The sequence below is a fragment of the Cnephaeus nilssonii genome (assembly GCF_951640355.1).
Source record: "Cnephaeus nilssonii genome assembly, chromosome: 8".
Taxonomy (NCBI): domain Eukaryota; kingdom Metazoa; phylum Chordata; class Mammalia; order Chiroptera; family Vespertilionidae; genus Cnephaeus; species Cnephaeus nilssonii.
Window position 1 is genome coordinate 9262417 of NC_137079.1, and position 18154 is coordinate 9280570.

The 18154-nt window shown below is 41.9% G+C and overlaps 1 protein-coding gene across 1 annotated transcript in view; it reads right to left on the bottom strand.

The window, feature by feature from the left end:
- Positions 1-17173, bottom strand: part of SORBS2 (sorbin and SH3 domain containing 2) — a 197991-nt gene extending 180818 nt beyond the window's left edge. The window contains exon 1 of the mRNA XM_079779510.1: positions 16690-17173. The gene's annotated coding sequence lies outside the window, so the exon portion shown is untranslated. The remainder of the gene's footprint in view (positions 1-16689) is intronic.
- Positions 17174-18154: the final 981 nt, after the last annotated feature.

Genomic DNA, 18154 nt, shown 5'->3' on the forward strand with positions numbered 1-18154 from the left:
GGTAATAAAAGCTATTGATGTGCTTTTAAGAGCATAGCCGTTTGCTACTGGTAACAACACTTACTGACACGGCATTTCTCATGAACAATCTTAGAGGTTTTTCTAAGTACTAATCCCAAAAAGTATGCCAATTTTCAGTACAACTTAGAAATGAAATCTGTTTGAATTAGAATGAGTACTCTTTTGCCACATTCATTATCATCCGGTGGGATGCATAAATTCACCACTTCCATCCATATGAACAAAATAGGAGAAATACATTTATGAATACAGTAAGTGTTTGAGGAAAAACTTCATATGTTGTGTTTATAAGGCTCATCTATTCATGAGTTGGGCACTGCAGCCTCAGGTACAAAGTATAAGTAGACCCAGAGAGGGTAAGTTCCATGAGGGCAAGTATATCTCTTTTGCTCATAGAGGTCAGAGCCTAACTCAGGGTACAGCTTCCCTCCTGCCGGTGAGATGTGAGAGATGAGTTTTGGATGAACAAAGTCAGGCAAGGCAGGCTGCATAGGCATTCTGAACAGTGGATGCTTTAAGGATGATCGTTGGAATTGTTTTTTGTTTTGTTTTGGTTTTTTTGCTAGTTTTTCTCAGTATAAATGCCTTGGGTGATTTCTTTCACCGAGTCTGTTAGGACTTACCCATGCAATGAAATTTAACGTAAACATCAGTGCCCACACTTGCTATCAATCATACCAGGTCCTCTTTAAAAATGTGCAGAAAATAAGATTGTCCTCCCCCCCCAAATATATATATATATATATATATATATATATATATATATACACACACACACACACACACACACATATATATATATACGCTCCCAGAGTGGCCACTTACTTTTTCAGATCAAAGTGCAGATGTTAATAAAGGGAACTTGTTCGCCATGTCCACAGGCACAAGACTCTTAATGCTTTCGAACTCCAATTGAACTGTTTTGGGTTCCAAAGTAGAACTAATCGTTCCTAATCCAGAGGTAACACCATCTCAGCTGGTAAACAGGACCCTTGCCACTGAGCACAGACTCAGGTTGGCTGATCCGTTTTCCAGGGCTGCATCTTCCAAAAGACCTCCCAAATCAAAGTGCAGGCACAGCATTACAATAAAAATAAATCAAGCCCTCGCCTATTTAGCTCAGTGGATAGAGCGTTGGCCTGCGGACTGAGGGTCCTGGGTTCAATTCCAGTCAAGGGCACATGCCTGGGTTGCTGGCTCGGTCCCCAGTGTGGAGCGTGTAAGAGGCAGCCAATCAATGATTCTCTCTCATCATTGATGTTTCTAACTCTCTTCCTCTCTGAAATCAATCAAAATATATTTTTAAAAAAGGAAATCGATAAAATATTTTTATCCAGAGGTTTTGTTTTCTTTTCAACTTCTATTGCTTCATATTGTAACATTGTAAATAGATGTGTAAAGTGGATTGGTGCCACACCAACGTCCTCTGGTCCTCATCCATGGGCTCCTCTTACTTAGAAATTTTCATAACTTAATGTAGAAGTAGAAAACATGGACAAGCCGAAAGAAGGAAACCATCCACAACCTCATGCCAAAGAAATAACCATCATTGATGGCCTAGATTGTTTTTCCTTCCTACCTCCTTTTGTTGTTGCGCTATTTCTGGTCTTAGACAATAAAGAAAGTGGTGTGTTCTTGTAAGTAAATGTTTTCATAGAGCCCCAAACAAAACTGTAGTGCTTATGATGAAATGGGAGTTATAACATTTTCTCTTGGCTGATCTGTAGTTCCCACAAATAGGCAGTCTAGAAAAATGTTAGCATTCAGGGTTTGGAATCTGGCCGACTCCAGTTGAACCCTACCTTCCTCACATGGGTGACCCTGTGCAGGCTATTTAACTTCTCAGAGTCTGCTTCCTCTTCTATAAAATGAGAATAATAGCCTCATCAGAGTGTTTTTGTGAACGGTCAATGCGAGGTATTTGAAGAATTTGGCAAGCTGCCTGCCCCAGTATGCATTCAATGAATTGTAGCTATTATTATTATTTACAAGAATACTTACAGTTATTTTGCATTCTTAACTAACCTTGTAGGTCAACACCATGTAGCATGAAGATTAATTTTGGATCAGCCCGAGAAAAACATAATTAAGCAAGTCAATCTCTTGGGAAAAAGATGATATATAGTGTATTCTTAAGCAAGTACTTCAGCATGGCAGGATTAATTAAAATTCTTCTCTATTAACATAGTAAATGGCAGGATGGCTATTTGCAATTAGGATCTTTAAAAATAGCAATCTCCCCCATTCTATCCTAACGTCGTGTTTGCAGCTAATACTCTGATAATTTATGGTCCCAAGATTAGCTTGCCTTGGTCTGCTGTAATTCAGCCAAGGCCAGAAGGTACAGAGTGTGTTGTTAGCCTCTCTTAGAAGTTTCCTTGAGTTTTAAGTTAAACTTCAAGTTTAAGAACTGTGTGATCACTGAAAGCCTGGTGAATTTTATAGTAAGAAGTTTTAGAATTATTTACCTATTGTGGAAATTAATTTTTATTTTATGTAGTTTTTGCTCGGGGCCCAGTCAAGCTTTATTATGTCAAGATCTCTGCCACATCTCCATTTTTCTCTCATCCCAGGAGATGCTTGCTGATGGCAGAGATGTCCTTGATTGAGAGCCAGTTATGTGCTAGGCACTGTTGTATGTACTTTGCATGAATTAGTTCATATAATAGAAATAATGGTTCTATGATCTAGGCACAACATCCTCGTTTTTCAGGTACCAAACCTGTGGTTGAAAGATGTTAAGTCGCATGCCCACGAAGGCCAGGCTCAAGACTGGACCTCACTCTATTTGTCTCCGTAGACTCCTGCCCTGTCTGATCCCTCCTTTCCTGAAACACCAGAGGGACTTCCATGCAGAATTGGGGGAACCTTGTCCTTGACAAGGCACAGTACAAAGGGAAACACAGTTATGAAATCTCAAAACACTAGAAAGTAATTCACATTTTCTTTTTCAAGAGAAAGAAACTCCTATTTACTGACTTTTAAAACTAAGCAACCAAGAATAAATAACATCAAGTTGCTTATGGACTATAATAAATGACACTTTTAACCATAATCAGGATTATATAATAAATGACTTTTAACTATAATCAGGATTTGTATGATAACCCCATAAAGAAATGACATTAGGCTGGTGAGAAAGGTGAGGGGAGGGAGGAGAGACAGATGGATGAAGAGGAAGAATGAAAGTAGACTGGAGTAGGGGGCGTGAGGGTCACACTAATGTTTATGGGTGTCTGGGGCCACCTTGGTGCTTGCTGCTATTTAATCAGACAGATCCCTACTTTCACATAGAATGCAATGCAGGGAAAGTCTGACGTCGATAATTAGCTTTACCTTCTTAAGGTAGGGAGGGTCCATGCACACAAAGCCCCAGAACACAAGAATCTAAATCATGTGCCTTCAAACATGAGCCTGGAACTAGACCTGCAAAAGCAGAGCCCACCCTGGACTCTCAGTGGTACTGGTTATTGGAGGGAATTCCAGGCTCTGTTCCCTTGGTCTAGCTCTACTCCCCCATCCTCGGTCTTCTGAATTCCGTGTTGTGAAACTCTCTTACCGGGGGACGGGGTGGGGAAAGGGGGTTTTCTAGAAGGGACAATGTTAGTGAGAAGCTGCCAGACCCCTACCAGGTTGGGGATTCCGTGGGCCCCCTCGACATTAATCAGGATTCAGGATGATGGGGTTCTGGCATGACTGGGGTGTGTGGGAAGGCTATAGCAGGATTCATGCATCCCAAGCACCCCAACCCGAGGAGGAGCAGCTTTTCCTCTGGCCAGAGAGAATGTGGCTGCCAGTAATGAAAATGATGCCTCACACTAGTTCAAAATCACTAATGGTCTTGTTATAGACACCCAGCGTGAGTCCTAAAGGGCAAGAGTGTTCACATATAATGTCTGAAATACAAGTTGCATGTGGGGTTGGCTTCACGGTCTGTGACTTAAGCATTTGCACCTGGCCGTGCACTTGGAAGGACCACTTTTTGGGCTTAATGCTCTGTGGTTGTCATCTTGAAATTATTAATAATTGTGGAATAAGGGATTCTCCATTTTCATCTTGCCCTGGGCTCTGCACTTTATATAGCAGTAGCTGGTTTGGATAAAAAAGTTCAACACAGATCATCAAAGTCTCCCCAAATTTCTGAGACTCCAGTCTCACATCCCACATCTTTGAAAGACAGATCAAGGTCAGGAACAGTTGTGGCAATTCCTTCGTCTCTCCTGCCTCTGCACAAGCTCTCCCTATCCTCCCTCTCCCCTCCCTGCACCTTTGTAGAAGCTTTTCTCCCTTTACACATTCATAGAAGATGTTGATCCTGGTCACTCATAAGTAGATATGTCCTTCACAGGCTGCGGAGGTCTGGAGTTCTACTGTCCAAAGTGATGCCATCAGCCACAGGTGGCTCCTGGGCACTTGAACTGTGGCTGGCTCGCACTGAGATGTTGTACGTGGAGTGAGGGTAGGGGAGGTGGAAGAGGGTAAAGGGGGGATAAATGGTGATGGATGGAGACTTGACTTAAGGTGATGAACGCACAATTTAGTGTCCAGATGATGTGTTGTGGAATTGTGCACCTGAAACATGTATAATTTTGTTTACCAGTGTCATCCCAATAAATTCAATAAAAGTGATGTTATAAAGTGTAAGTCACATACTATAGACACACATACACATCAAGAATGCAAAATAAGTCATTACTGTTTCTTATATTGATTACTTATTGAAATCATAGTATTTGGGGTATATTGAGTTACATACAATATATTCTAAAAATTGATGTCATCTGTTTCTGTTTACCTGTTTTCATGTGGCCACTAGAAAAATTAAAATTATATATGTGGCTTGAATTTTCAGCTTAAACTATATTTCTATTGGTCTAGATACCCCCCTTTCCTTTTTAAACTATGTTTTGAACTATTTCCCCTAAATGTCCCTAAATGTTCTCCACCTCAAAAAGTCTCAAACCAATTTCACTACCTTCTCCCTCAAACATGCTTTTTTCTAGATCTGATTTTCCCAAGACAGAAACCTGGTCATCAAACTATTCCCCTGCTCCCATCCCCAAGTGAATACTAAAGTACTCTTGGTTCTAACTCCATAATCTCTCTAGATTCCAGAACTTTCTCTCCAGACCTATTGTCCTGCCCTAGCGGAGGCTTTCAGCCTTCCTTCCTGTCATTTGCATGATTCTGATACACAAAATCCTTGGGATTAGTCTCAGCCCACCGCAGCCTTAACACCTTCCGCAGCACAGCTGTTCTATAACAGAAATCTCCTTATGCCACTTTCCAGTTTGAATGCTTTCAATGGCTTCTCATCTGCGTATGACCCAGTGACACCACAATCTGGCTCTGGTCTGCTTGCCCAGTCTGACTTTCTGGCTCTCCATATGGGCTCCCTGCATCCCAACCATTCCTAAGGACTCCAACCATACCTTCTGCCTAAGGACTCTAACCATACCTTCTGCCTAAGGACTCTAACCATACCTTCTGCCTAAGGACTCTAACCATACCTTCTGCCTAAGGACTCTAACCATACCTTCTGCCTAAGGACTCTAACCATACCTTCTGCCTAAGGACTCCAACCATACCTTCTGCCTCTGGGCTTTAGCACGTGCTGTTCTGCGGTAGTGGTGGGCTCAGCGCAGTCCGACACCAACACCCACATACTCTTAGTCCCCACCCTTTCCTCAGCGGTGCCTCTGGAGCTCCTGTGCATGTGTATCTCTGTTCACTCGATACCACACCAAGGTAGAACCATCTATCTTTTTTTTTAAAAAAATAATTCTTTATTGTTTAAAGTATTACATATGTCCCCTTCCCCCCACACCCCCCATTGGCCCCCTCCAGCCCACTCCTGCCCCCGGCCCAGGCCCTCACCACCCCATTGTCTGTGCCCATGGGCCATGCATATATGCATACAAGATTCCTGTAGAACCATCTATCTTTAAGACTGTTTGGCAGTCACTGTTTTAGATGCATTCCACTTAGGCGAGTGACTGACACAGTAATCTTGACTGAATAAATCACTCCTGATTTTCTTCCTGATCCACCTCTTTCAGTTCATGGCTGTTTTGCTCTTGCCTGAGATATGGAAACTGCTTTTCTATAAACATTTATTGCTCTCTTCATTTCATCTGATATACTGTTACCAGTTATTATATCTTTTTAACACACAAACATGACATGAGCATGACTTTTCCCCACTTAAAGGAAGTTCAATGGTTCTCTTTTCTTGTAAAGAATCAATCCAAACTACTCAGCAAGTGTGAGGCTGGTCCTGGTGCTGGTGACCAAAATAGGTGTGGCTACGATTCCTTCTGTGTTTGTGGTGTGCCAGGTGCTATGCCAGTCATTTATAATCATCTCATGCAATCCTAACGATAATCCTCAGAGGTGAGTATTGTCATTATCTCCCCTCTATAGGGTGCGAAACAGGTCTAGAGAGGCCAAGGGACCTGTTCCCACAGACTCAGCAGCCAAGGAGTTAGCAGTTCAAATTAGAGAGGATGTGACCAGCTACCTTATTTTAACATAGCAACAAGTGAGACAACGAACTTTCAAAGTCTGGAAACAGGAGGTTAGAGATTGAAGAGTCAGTATGGGGTCAAGCCCATGTACCGGAAAGGGTGACTCTAGATGTTCTAGTCCAATTGACAGTTATGAACTTACAGCTCTGATGTATTTGTTGGGCAAATATATTTCGATGATAGTCTTAGAATCACTTGTCACCTGGCATTATTCTTGCCAGATGAAATTCTGATTTTATTTCCCAAAAGAACACAATGACCAATGAATAATCTGACCTTTTGGGATGTGGCATTTCTCAAAATGTTTGTCAATCAACATGGGCCTCTCTGCTTTGCTGGCCAGATAAAATGCTCTCACTGAGATGCCTCAGACAGCATGCATACAGATTTCTAAGAAATGCCTTACTTCTGGTTGGAAATTCCATATCAATGCTTTCCCTAATTCCTACTGAACTCAGATGCTCTTTTGATTGAGTGACCCCATCCAATAACAAATACTTGGAGGACCAAGGTTCTTCAAGGTCCTAGCTGTTAAGCTCCTGCTCTCTCCTCCTTGTCTTAGGCTTTATCTGGACCAGGGAAACCCAGTACCTCTTCTCACAGACTGGGATAGAAGCTGATGTAATAAAATGACTGAGGAGTCTGCGAAGGAGGCAGTTTATGAACAGAATATTCCCCAGGAAACTCAATTTTATGATCATAATCTTTCAGTTCTTGACAGTTGTGAAGGTGAATGTCAGTGCCAAAAAGGGTGAACCAGAGTTTTGATGGCATGTTTTCTCAATGCATCCCAAAGGAAGCTTAAGTTTAAGGTTCAGAGTGATTAGGATGTGTTAACACACCACATAATAAATATGGATCGAGTTCAATTATTTTACCAGAGAGCTGTCAGTCTAAGGCACTGAAAAGACATTTGGGACATTGGGTCAAGAGGAAGGTGATTTTCAAACTGAACTGGATTATTTACGACTTTCATTGTCAGTTGCTTTTATTTCTACAACAAGGGAGATGGAACACTCTGCTACCAATAAATCTAAAATTCAATTTAAAATATATTAAAACACTCTGTGCATGTCAGAAGGGAGTGTTTTTTAAAATTCAAGAAAAAAGTCATATTAATTATTATGTAAATAAATCTGTTATGCTAGTCTTACAAAATTAAATCTATGGTAGAAAAAAAGTCAGCGATACAATCAGCTTTCAGACCACAGTGCCTATGAAAAGTTATGTTTCTAAATAAAGTCAGTGGTCAAGGAATTCAGGATGTATTACCAGTCCTCTGAGTTATTAACCTAAGAAAGCCCTCTTCCCCAAACAGATGTATTTTCAACAAGTGAAGAGTTGTTTTTCTGGTAGAGGAGATAACTATGCTTTTGTACACATGTGTAGCTTTCTTGGTTGCCAGAGATAACGAACATACAATGAAGTTGCTCAGAAGATTACATTCTGGGGGAAAGTCACAAGTGGTGAAAACGAGCCAGGGCACCTTTGGTTGTGTCGTGATTTCCTCTGCTGAGGAAGTCTGATGAGTTGAGAGAAGGATTTTACATGAAAAGCATACTAACCAAACACAAATTAAAAAAATGCAACAAAATAAACCTACAAACATTGAAAGATATGTGGACTCTATTAATTTTCTCAGGATGAAGGTTACATGGAACCACATACTGTTTACATTACTTGAGTCTATCTCTTTTTTTTTGTTGTGCATTTTATTTGCCAACATTTGAGACAGCAACCTCCTTGGGTTAACCAGCTAGCCATCCCTCATTTACTCTTGGCCGTACCCATGGCAAGATGAGAGGGGTGAAAACAGGAAGAAGACACTATTGCTTTCTTCAAGAGCTCACTTGCTTCTGGAAAGATCAGATACATCGGAAAACTTCATTAAAACGAGATAAAAGATACTGTAATGTGCAAGTGATAAGAGAGCCGCTAAGAAGGAGCATTTCAATGTGTTGTTCATTAAATCTCTCTTTGGGAAACAATTTTAGATCACATGGAATACTTCTGGAAAATTCCAGTTAAAATGTCCAAAGTTTTGTGATTTCCCAAACCCTTCATTAAAAGTTAATATATGTAAAGCTGTTGGGATAGTAGCTAGCACAGAGTAAATGCACATAATTTATATTATCAATATCTCTTGGATTGAAGAAACGGAATAATATTTTCCTGTAGTTTATTGAAACCTAGTTACCAGGTTTTTGTTGTTTTCTTGAGCTGAATCAGAAGCAGCTATTTTGATTGACCCTGTAAACAGCTCTTAAGGTTTGTAACTTGAAAAGTTCTTCCAGATGGGTCCTTTTTTTCTGTCCTGAATTCTCTGTTTAACAATATCCTAAAGCCTCAAAATAAAGATATTCAATTTTGTGACTCTAGGCTTCAACTTTTCTGTTGTGTGCTTATTTAAAAGGGAAAGGTAACTCTTTAGTGCCCATCACAGTACTTGATGATGTGGCTGTAACCAGAGGCTTTAAGAATGTTGAGAGTAGGAATCCATTTTCCCTGGTGCCTGAATTAGTCCCTAAATAGCTAAGCTTCTGGTTATATTTCTGCCTTATATCGTTGGTAAAATATAGTGCTTCTCACCTATATTTATTTTTTAATAGCATTTTCTAGTTTTCATCTTTTTTTCTTCTCCTCTGTTTTATGATTTAGAAAGAACAACAGCACAAAACAGGAAAACTTGTAAATTACCATTTTATCTCTACATTCAAGCAGCATCTTTTAGTCAGTGTGTTAGCCTTAGCACACCACCAGGGGAAGGAGATTACGGTGAGCCCTTCATTCATTCAGCACACACTCACTGATTATTAATAAGTTGACCTGTTTGCTGAGTGCCTACAACGTTCCAGCTGCTATTCTAAAGCAAGCCGAGTTTCCCTGATACCTTCATCCTGCCCAAGCCACCCGTAACCTTTCCCGTCCTCTTGCCCCTCGCCACCTTCCTGACCTCCTTTTATCTAAACTGGTTCAAGCCGGTGCTTGAGGTGTATTAAACAGCACACATCCATTCACATTGTTCCAGAACACCTAAGTGGTTATATGTTTTTATCTTCACTACTCGAATGCCATGTTCTATAAAGTTCCAAATCTAGATGTTGAGAGGCAGGTTCTTTTAAAACCCATTTATCCCCACAGGATATAATGGAGAGTGCTTACTATACTGCAATTATATATCGGACAGATTAGGTGTACTTGTTTAAGAGGTGCTCAGACTGCTCCCCAGATGACACAGTTAGCAAAGAACAGCTGGAGTTGAGATCTAATCTCTTTTCCTCTGTTAACTTCAGCTCAGAGAAGTGAAATCATTAGGTGTGACGGCACCTTGGTGATCTCCAAAATAGCTCACTTCAAAGCAACCAAGCGCTGCTCTCTTAAACTGATTTGATTAATAGTGTAAAGGGTAGGACGTTCTTATAAAGCATTCAGATCTGATAGTAGTGCGATTCAGAGGCAGAAGTAGCTGACTTGTTAATGGGTGGGGGAGGATTCCAAAGTTTGTTGCCTTTTATCAAAGGGGCTGCTGTCTCCACACACGGTCACTTTCCCAGAGGACCACGTGACTTTGAAGAAGCTAACTTCCTTTCACTAGAACTAGATACAGGGGCTGCAACGTTTTCGAGGAGGACAGGATAAACGTGTATACTGACACATTTTCTGCAACACACCCAGTAATCCCTTAGAACGTCTCATTTGCATGAAGTTGCCATTCTCCACGCCATCCCCTGCTTGTAATTTTTAGAAGTGGGGCAGCTCTTGGTTAGAAGCCCGTTTTGTTAGAGTTTTTTGGATTCCTGTGGCTGGTCCTTAAAACCGTATTAATCTGTAAAGGATGGTGAGTTGAGTAAGACACCAGAAGGTTTGGAGCCTGAGAGGTTTATGCTGCCCTCACATTCAGCATTCCTGAAAAAATTTACTAGGAAAAGGAACCCAAAAATAATGATTTCTGTACTGATTGGACCAAGTCTCCTATGTAAAGCAGAGGGTACAATTCATTAGAAGGAAGTATGTTTGATATGCAATTTACTCCAACTATGAGAAAACATCTCAAAGGAGAGTCATAAGAATTGAATATCTAGGTTAAATTAAAAAACCAAAAATTTAAAAAGTAGGCAACAGTTCAAATGAAAAAAAACCACAACCCCTCAATTATCATTGAACTTTTAAAATAATGTTCTTTATTAAAAATAATTTTTCCTTAAATTACCACATGATAATAAAAATAAATTAGGAAATATATGAGAATATTGCTAAATTTCAGTGTTTTTGAGGTAAGACAAGTTTCTTTGAAGACCCTCGGTTAAATTCAGGAAAAGTGAAAGCTTTCTGGACTTTTTGCTCAAATAATGTTTTTTCTAAAGGTGCAGAATTAATGCTGGGTCTATGAGTATCTGACCTGAATGGGGAAGAGGAAATCACTCTTTTGGGCTATAATTCCTAGCTGGTAAACAGGACATTTCTGATTGAAGACGAGGGACAGTGCAGTGTAGTGTAGTTCTATGTAGCTAAGCTGTGCTGCCAGAACTCAGAATAAAACCTGCCCTTGCTGAGTCTCAGTCACTTAGTCAAGTCAGATCATCTCTGAGGGTCAGCTGGACTGAGAGTTCTTATTTGTCGATATTTAGAACTCGATATTTCCGGAAGTGTTTCCTTGTAGCCGAGTGTATTCATCTTAACTTTCTTTGAGAAGTGATCTCGGTAAAAAGATTTTGAAAATATTCATATAATTATTTGCAGTGGTAATTTAGAATTTAATGGACATATCCTTGACTAAATTATTAGTTTGAGGAACATTTAGAAAATGAAAACAATCACATGTTATAAAATGCATCAAGAGCACACTCTTTTCATTTGAATATCAAAAATAGTTATACATAATTTAGGCCTTCAAATTTTATAACTTACTTAAGGTATATTAAAAATAATTCAGAAATACTATAAAATAATGTTTAAAATCTAATTACTACATACAATTTAAAATAATTGATTAAATATGACTTGTCTTTAAGATGAACAGAACCAATTTCAACTTTAGTTATTATTTAACTAGCACGCTGTATATTAAAATCAGCTGGAAGGTAGCCAAAATAAACATTTCAAGGACAGTATGCTAATTAAGAGTTGATATTTAATTTTTTATACAAGTTAATTATGGAATATAATGTGAAAGAATTTGAGTGATTTCCTAAATATTGGCTTTTTAATTCTAAACATTTGGACATTTAAACTTCTTAACCTTTGCTACTTTATGTATAAAAATACATACATTATTAATTACAACTTTTGTTTTCTACATGGTTTGTCTTAGAGACAAGGCATTATATGTTTATTAGAGGCCCGGTGCATGAAATTTGTGCACGGGGGTGTGTGTCCCTCAGCCCAGCCTGCACTCTCTCCAATCTGGGACCACTCGAGGGATGTCTGACTGCCCATTTAGGCCCGATCCCAGATGGGGCCTAAATGGGCAGTTGGACATTCCTCTCACAATCCAGGACTGCTGGCTCCCAACTGCTCGCCTGCCTGCCTTCCTGATTGCCCCTAACCGCTTCTGCCTGCCAGCCTGATCACCCCCTAACCACTCCCCTGCCAGCCTGATTGATGCCTAACTGCTCCCCAGCCAGCCTGATTACCCCTAACTGCCCTCCCCTGTAGGCCTGGGTTTCCCCCCTCCCAACTGCCCTTTCCTGCAGGCCCGGTTGCCCCCAACTTCCCTCTTCTGCTGGCCTGGTCACCCCTAACTGCCCTCCCCTGCAGGCTTGATCACCCCCAACTGCCCTCCCTTGCAGGCCTGGTCCCTCCAAACTGCCTTCCCCTGCTGGCCATCGTGTGGTGGCCATCTTGTGTCCACATGGGGACAGGATCTTTGACCACATGGGGGCAGCCATCTTGTGTTGGAGTGATGGTCAATTTGCATATCACTCTTTTATTAGATAGGATAGAGGCCTGGTGCACGGGTGGGGTCCGGCTGGTTTGCCCTGAAGGGTGTCCCAGATCAGGGTGGGGGTTCCCTTGGGGCGTGGGGCAGCCTGGGCGAGGGGCCTGTGGTGATTTGCAGGTCAGCCTTCCCGCCCCGTCGACCCAAGTGGAGGCCCTGGTATCTGGGATTTATTTATCTTCTATAATTGAAACTTTGTAGCCTTGAGCGGAGGCCAGGGCCGGCCAGGCTGGGCGGGAAACTTGGAAGCTTGGCTTCCTCCAGCGCCAGGGGCAACCTAAGCCTCCTGCTCTCTCCTATTCTGTGACTTCCACCATTTTTGTTGGGATTTATTTATCTTCTATAATTGAAATGTTGTAGCCTTGAGCGGAGGCCAGGGCCTGCCAGGGCAGGAAGCTTGGCTTCCTCCATTGCCGGGGAAACCCAAGCTTCCTGCTCACTCCGTGACCGCAGCCATCTTGGTTGGGTTAATTTGCATACTCGCTCCTGATTGGCTGGTGGGCATGGCTTGTGGGCGTAGCAGAGGTACAGTCAATTTGCATGTTTCTCTTTTATTAGTGTAGATTACAACTTAAAATTTCCAACCCATTCTTGTTATTTGATTATAGCATTATGGCAATCTATACTAATAAAAGAGTAATATGTTAATTAGACCAGGTTGATCAGACATCTTCCAGATGTCCGACTTCCTTCCAGAAAGTTAGGGGGCGACCAGGCCAGCAGGGGGGCAGTTGGGGGCGACCAGGCCGGCAGGGGGGCAGTTAGGGGGCAACCAGGCCAACAGGGGGGCAGTTAGGGGGCAACCAGGCTGGCAAGCAGAGGCAGTTAGGGGAGATCAGGCAGGCAGGTAGAGTGGTTAGGAGCCAGCGGTCCCGGATTGCTAGAGGGATGTCTGACTGCTGGTTTAGGCCCCATCACACAGGGGCCTAAACCAGCAGTCAGACATCCCCCAAGGGTCCCAGATTGGAGAGGGTGCAGCCTGGGCTGAGGGACCCGCCCCTAGTTTTTCTATAAAAAGCTATAGAAATTGAACCTTATTTTAAAACTATATTAGGCATGCCATCAAATAGAGAAAGGATGGAAGTCTCTGTAACTAAAAGCATGTCTGTATCAGGAGAGTTACTCCCAGGAACTCAGATTCTACAGGGAAGTATAATGGAACCAGTGATGACCAGTAACCTTTCAGGTTTATGTGGGAAAAATGAAAAGAAATTCTGCAATTGTAGACTTTATTTCAGTTACTTGGTCTCTTTCCAGTTCATGACTTTGATTTTCTTCTGGCTTCACTATGAAAAACAATTCCATAAGTACTTGAGTTACAATTAGCTATTCATTATCATCAATTCAACATTCATTTTAATGGTCTGATTTTAGAGCAGATTTCCAACAGGGATAACTTAGTATATTTATTTTCCCCTGCAAATTTTATAATAGCTGTAAATTAAAAATCAACAACAACAACAACAACAACAGCATCTTCCAGATACTCAAGCTCTCAACCTGTTTTGTTTAAAACTTACACATTGCAAAATTTTCCCTCAGAAAATTCTGCTATATTATGGAGCATTTATAGCACTTTTTTTTTTTTTTCAAATTGTGACCCTGAAGTCATATTTTCATGTCAGGAAAATGAAAGCCTCATTGCTGTTTTAAAATGTTTTGAGTTTTGTCTGATAAAAGGCACTAAAAATAGATAATTGGGCTTCTCTTTCAAGATTGAGCACATATTTACAGTAACCAGTAAGACAGTAGTGAAGGCCGAGGTTACCAGCACATGTCTGAATGCCAAGTTCTGGACACTGGACAAAGCACATACAAGAGGAAGAGAACCTGGAAGCCATGAGCAGACACGTGCAATATGCTGCAGCAGACAGAGCTGTAGACAGAAGACTCTGAAGTGGCTGAAGGGGAAGGCGAGGAAGTGTCCGGAAAGACAGTCTCGCTGGATTACAAAGCATGGGGAGGAGCGTTAGAAAAAAGTCTGTCGGTGGCTTTGCAAAAGTTTGGTACAGTATGTTTGGGAAATCACATAGTATCCGACATTGCTAGCAGGTGAGTTGCAAAGTGGCATTTATAAGGCTCTATAAATAGACAAAAGCCGAAGTGCAAAGTCTTGAAATTTAAGGATTATATCTCTGCATCTGATTCTCAAAGTTGTGGAATTAATAACTATGTTGATATGCAGTGACATAAGTGAACTTAAAATGCTCGTCTTTCATAGCATATCACTTTAAAAGGTTACTAACGTAGAAAAACAACACAGGTATAAAGTTTGTGTGTCACGGTAGGCAGACGTGTCTTAAGTATTTCCTCACCCAGTTCTTCTAAAACTCCCCGAGAAAAACGAATACAAAATCGTTTCCTTGCTGCAGGTCTTTGCACTGTGTGAAGTCTGAGAACTCCTTTTGCAGTGGAAAGCTCTGAAGGGAATTCAACCGAAGAGAAAGTCTTACTACCTTTCATTCTGCTATAAAGAACCATTCTTTGGGCTATTTGTGTTTATAGAATTTGACTCAAAACTAAGTCTGTTCATTTTAAGTTTAAACGTACGTGAAGAACAATGCCATCACCTCACCATTTTATCCCATACACTGTCGCTCACACACCAACAGGCATATTCCTATTTGCTCTCATTGTTACATGTTTGGATTTGATCCTCTAGACTAAGATCAGTTGGTCTGTGTTTTTATATCCTGAATATTGGTGACATGTAAAGCAGAATATTGGTGACTACACTTTATCATTCTCTTATCTTGGGGAATATTGACATATTTGTGAAACAGGTGATGCGTGCTCAGATGTAGCAATGAAAATTGTATTATTATACTTAAAATTAAAAGGTGCCTCCCATGTCACTCACAGTTTGGAAAAAAAGGAAGCAAATAAAAAATATTTCTTAGAAGTAAGTCTAGGATTTACTATATGCTATTTATTGGACATTTCATGGTAGATTTAATCTTTAGTAGAGGTTTTTATTCAAAGTTTTCAACCAAGCAGTTTTCCTTATACGTTTTCAGGACTGTCAGATAATTAAATTATCTGACAGTCCTGGTAGACCAGGACTGGTAGACCAACCATAGAATTGATTTCAGTAAAGCTGAAATGCTGCTGAAACATAATTCATCATTATTTGGTCACATCCTTACCAAGGATTTCGATTTGACTGACCAATTTCAATCCACAGTAGCAGCTTTGTTCCTAAGAGACCATAAATCAGAGAAACACTCATAAGGGGCAGTTCCTACTGCAGTTCAAAGTCTGTGCTATTCTCACGGAGCGATTGACAGCAAACATCCCCCGCAAACATTAGTGTCCGGCCTTTGCGGGAGGTGTGTGGCGTTTTGGCCTCACTCTCTATCTCTGAAACCTATCTGCTTGGGAGAAAAACCTGTGCAATAGAAGGAGTTTTACCAGCACATACAGTCGCCGTGCTTGCATTCAATGTGCAGATCTCACTTCCTTTCTTCCCTGGGATTCCAAGCCGAGGTGCACAATGGGGGTGTTGTGCTCTGGGCTAGCGCGGCGTGCACGATGCTGGGAGAGGACGCGTGAGCTGCTTCCAGTACTTACACTATTTGCTTTACAGCCACCCCCCAAGCAAACCAGACAGCACCCCGAGGCTCAGTTCAGAGCGAGCAAGTGCAAAATCCACTGGCTCGGGATCTGCCTGTGGGATAGAATTCCTTAAGTTCGTAGTGTAAGAAGGTGTGTTAAGAGTGAAAACTCATCAGTGCTGAGGCTTCAAAACAAATGCTTCACAATTTTCAAGCCTCTGACTTTCCACGTAATTCTTCTAATAGATGTCAAAGTGCAGTTCATAAAGAACCCATTGTTTGTGAGAGAGAAAGGTTGTTGGTTACAAGACTGTCCAGAATGACAAGCCAGTGTGGTTTGTTAAAATAGCAAATATTTATCTCAAGTCCCAAGGCACATTAGTAATGTTTTTGTTTGTTTGCTTTATCATCCGAGTTCTAGAAGCTAAACTCACTGAAACAAGTCTGTGCCCCAGACACTATTTTGTGGAAGTGTGTGTGTGTGTGTGTGTGTGTGTGTGTGTATGTGTGTGTGTGTGTGTGTGTGTGTGTGTGTGTGTGTGTATATTTCCTTGGTAAATCAGACAACACAATGTTTATAAATGTTTCAGGTTAAGTTTTGCTCCGAGTTATTGATAACGCTATGCTTTAAGAAAAGCAAAAAGCTTACCTCTGTCAGTCCAGTGGACACGCGGGGACCTCCTGCTCAGCCGGGGCGACCTCAGTGGGCAGGCAGCTGCTCTCGGAGCCAACAATCTGTTAACAGGAAGCAGGTGAACCTGAGAGCGGCCGCCTGGGTTCCAGTCCGGTGCCCATGGAGCACACACCTGCTCTGCAGACCTGCGGCTGGCCGGCGGGAACGCCCTCCTTTGGGGTCACTCGTTTTCAGGCTAAGCAGCTAGAGAGCTGCCGAGATACGATTGCAGGGCAGGCTTGCCTTTCCGAGACAAAACCCTTTCCTGCCGTCTGATAGCAGATAGGCAGCATTATCTGCATTCCAGGGTCTCAGATCAGCTCACAGGAGCGGCCGTCACCAGCCCGTCCCAACGGCAGCTTGCAGGCGCGCTGGGCGCTGATCATTGTATCCTCACATGCCCATCACTCCTCTCTTCTCTGAATAGATTTTTTTTTTTTTTAAATGCTCCTTCCAGGGTAACGCTCAGCAGAATATGCCACACTGTTTCCCCTAAGTAAAATGGCTGGTCCTCTCAGCCCTGCTGCAGGCAGCTCATTGGGTTCCACCGGCTTTGCGTAGTCATAGCAACAACCAACAGCCAGCGGAGCCAGCGAGCACGGCTGGTCATGTGCAGCGCGGGGACGCAGCTTGGGAATCTCTTTTCATGGAGCTCATCGGCTCCCTGAGGAGGGGGGCTGGTGCTGCCTTTCTAAATGTTCCACCGGCAGGACAAGTTCTCAGCGTTCAAGAGGGACCCAGGTGACAGGGGCCAGGGCTCCGTGTGGAACTGGGACAGGGGGAGCCCTTCCCCATAGACGGATTCGGGTCTAAGCAGGTTAACAACATGCAAATCACTGTGGAGACACTAACTGGAACCACGGTCAAGACAGGGGCCACCCTCACGCCCTAGAAGGAGCCCAAGGGAGGTTGACAAGGGTGCGCAGTGACAGCGTTTGTTTTTAAATGATAATCTTGAAGCCACTTAATGAAAACAAAGCCCCGCGACTCATTCTAGGGGGCCAACGTAACAACCGAATACGATAGAGACTGTTTTAATGAGATGTTACCTATGGATTCCATTCATCTAATTATTGTAATACACGTTGCACTACCCTATTTAAAATAGAATTTTAAAAATTCCTATTGCAGAAGAAGATTCTTTCACTCAGTGGTAAGTTAAGAATACTTAAAAAAAAATCCAAACCAAATGAAAAGTCCTTTGCATTAAACCTAACTTCCAAGACAGGAATAGTTTTACTTCCCCAGTGAGATGGATCTCATCTCACCCTTCCTTAAAACTTCATCCTTTCGGGGAATTTCCCATGATGAACAGGGTTAACCATTTAAACTTTCCCCAGTTTTTTCTTTAACACCGTGTCACCCGTCATACTCTCTTTGACACATTTCCAAGACACCGTCCCATTTATTTTTGTTTCTAGCAACCTGTCTGGAGTAGTTG